This window comes from Geospiza fortis, unplaced genomic scaffold (genome assembly GCF_000277835.1).
Source record: "Geospiza fortis unplaced genomic scaffold, GeoFor_1.0 scaffold16, whole genome shotgun sequence".
NCBI classification, from domain to species: Eukaryota; Metazoa; Chordata; class Aves; order Passeriformes; family Thraupidae; genus Geospiza; species Geospiza fortis.
This window is the reverse complement of record NW_005054302.1, coordinates 9,943,419-9,946,452: the sequence shown is the minus strand read 5'-3', so window position 1 is coordinate 9,946,452 and position 3,034 is coordinate 9,943,419.

The following is a 3,034-nucleotide window of genomic DNA, read 5'->3' as shown; positions in this document are numbered from 1 at the left end:
TCTGTATTGCAGAGCACTACGTCATGAGAAAGAAAGAAAATCAGAGAAGCACCTGCATGTGATTCTGACTTTCCTTACAAAAACAAAAAAAGCTGCACACTCCAGCTAGCCCTGGCTGCAGATATGAATAAACACTTGAGTCTGAAGCACTTTCTGAGCATCAGCACATCCCTTCAAGGCTTGAATCCTAGATTTCTTTGAAGTGAAACACTTGAGGGCAACATCCCCCATGCATTTGATGCTTTGACCTTGTGTTCAGATCTCTTCTCCAGCATGAAAGACTTCAGGTAATTGTAGTTGTAGTAATTTGTAGTTGTAGGGAGCAATTTCAGCACCTCAGTGGGAATTGACACCTGCCTGGCTGAAAAGAGACACTGGGCTGTCACCACATCAGGCACCAGCTGGGCTGCCCATGAGACACCCCAAGGGAAACAGAGCAAGTACCAGATCACCCCTGCCCCAGGACTTTACTTCAAACAAAATGCAAGTGAACAGAGAAACTGGGACTCACCAAAAAAGGTTTGTTTGGATGGGTTTTTAAAAAAAAAGAACTCCTTCCAGGCATTCATAGGATGCTTACCTGGTACCTGCAACAATGAGAAATCCTGAAAAACTCAGACAGCAATCCTGCTGGTTGTAGTAGGAAGCTGTAATATTCAGCCATGTACTTGAGAAAGACAAATAATAAATGTTTTAGAACCTTGTATACACACAGCACAATTATTTCCAGCTGCAGGACTACCATTAGGCTTTATTCCTCATACTATTAATCCCTTCAGAATTACAAAACATACTCCAAGAAAAATTTGGAAGATGAGGCTTTGTAAAAAACCTTAGAAGTTTAACTGTTAGCCCCCATGGAAAACAGATCCTAGTTTTCAGTTGCAATGCTATTCCAAAGGTAGCCATAAGCAATAGGGAAACTGTTTATAAAGCAGATAGGCTTTGTCTATACCTACCAGTTACAGTAAGTTCAGGTGTTGCTTACAAAAATACAGGATTGAACAATCCTGATTGCCAGAACTGCAAAATAATGCCTTCCTTGAAATACTGAACATTAACTTTCTTCCACTTCACCTCCTGGAACAAGTTGCTTTTGCCAGGTCCACTGTGCTTGTTGAAAGCTATTTGTCATACTGAACAGGGGTTCCTGGAAAAAAACTCTGCTGAGAGCAGAGGTGTAGAATGTCAACCTGATTTTTTTAAGAACTCACAGTCACACTGTAGTTTTACAAAAACAAATGACCTGCTTATTTTTCCTAGATGCATGCAAGGAGCACAGTAGAAAATTAAACATCAATACAGCATCAATATTGAAAGCTCTTCCCTGACAGAAAATCACAGAGCACTTCAGATTTTCCAGTATTAGTAAAGGAAGTTCAGTAATTAATGATATAAAACCCACCAAAAGGTAAGATTTGAGATTCCTTAATTAGCATATTGTGTTGATGTATTGCTGAGTCCTCAGACTGTGGGTCAGCTTACACTCCAGGAGGCTAAAATACAAAAGCTTTGAGGGAGAACATCAGAGACGGGGTCTGCAAATTCTGTGGTGGAGCTGAAAAACAAGGCCAACAAAAAATCTCAAATGAAGCTGCAGCCTGGAGTTCTACAGTCCCTACAGACCTTTCTCCAGAACCTATGAGGGAGGCAGCTACTGGGAGAAATGACCCAGCACAGCTTTGTGTCATGCCTCAATTTAAGGAAGGGATGCTCTTGCAGGTGTGCAGAACAGCTGCCTGCACGCCTGTGGAAGACCTCATTCAACCCCAGCCATCTGACTTCTCTAAAGTTATTTTTTCCAAGAAAAATTACATTACTTCAGGAACACAAATGGTGGTCACTCTGCATGTGTGACTTTCCATGAGGGCATTGAACTGGCATTCCATCTGACTCTCTATCCAATAAGACTGTGCTCACTCTGGCACAGCAATTAGATTTCGGAATACTGTGAGACCAATGTATTTTTTTGCTGTTGCCATGACAACTGTGCTGCTAGGTTGGACCTGAAGCAGCAGCTGGATTCTCTACTGCCAGGCCCTGACAAGTACAGCCCTCAACTTTTTTTCTTCCCACCTTCTAAACATGTTGCCTATATACCAAGATTTTAGTCACTTTCTTTTAAACACTTACAAACTACACCCATTTTTCTGCTTCCCAAGAATAATTTCTGCTGTGAGGCAGGCAACAGAAATAACACAAACACATATTCCTCCAGTAGCTCACATGACCCCAAGCATGCTGAAAATCTCATTTCCAAGCAAAGGCGGGTATGAGCTGCTGGCATTAGTAAGCTATGCGTGGCTTAGTGAAACGGTGGCAAATACAGCTAAAGCTAAGGAAAGCTTTTACAGGATACCAGTCAAACAAAAATCAGAAATGTTGTGCTCTACATTTACTCTCTTAAGAAAATCAGGTAAATTTTCAAATTAAGAAATTGAAAATAATACTAAGAAACAGCACCTGTGAGAACGAACTCAACTGAGCATAACATAGGCAAGGAAAAGGGCAAGAATTTTACATAAATACATCTGAGTTCTGCCACTGTCACCTCCTAGGCAGAGAGGTAACTGCTCCATTTTGAAAATGTTATGTTCCTATTCAGTGCATCACTTGCCCAAAATTTCAAATGCAACTGAGATTACAGGAGAACAGAAAAAAAATAAACCCTTTATATTTTCTTTTTTTTTTTTTGCAGCCATTCCTATTTTATACCATCCTGAGTGTTAACATGGACATTAGAGGAGTAAACAAAGTGTACTATGGTATCTTGGTATCACTTGTTTGATAAAAGCACTTGCAAGTTTCTGACAATTCTATTACCACCACTAAAGGACACACACACAGACTGAAAAAAGACACTAAAAACAAAGATTAACTAAGTTTCTAACTAGCTTTTAAGAAGAAGTCCAGTTTGCTACAGAAAGTATAGTTCTTTTCAGCTCACACTGCTTCCCATACTCAGCTCTTCCTCACCCTTGATTAATACTGACATCTATCTAAGTTGTGTAAGTTACAAACCATCATCACTACA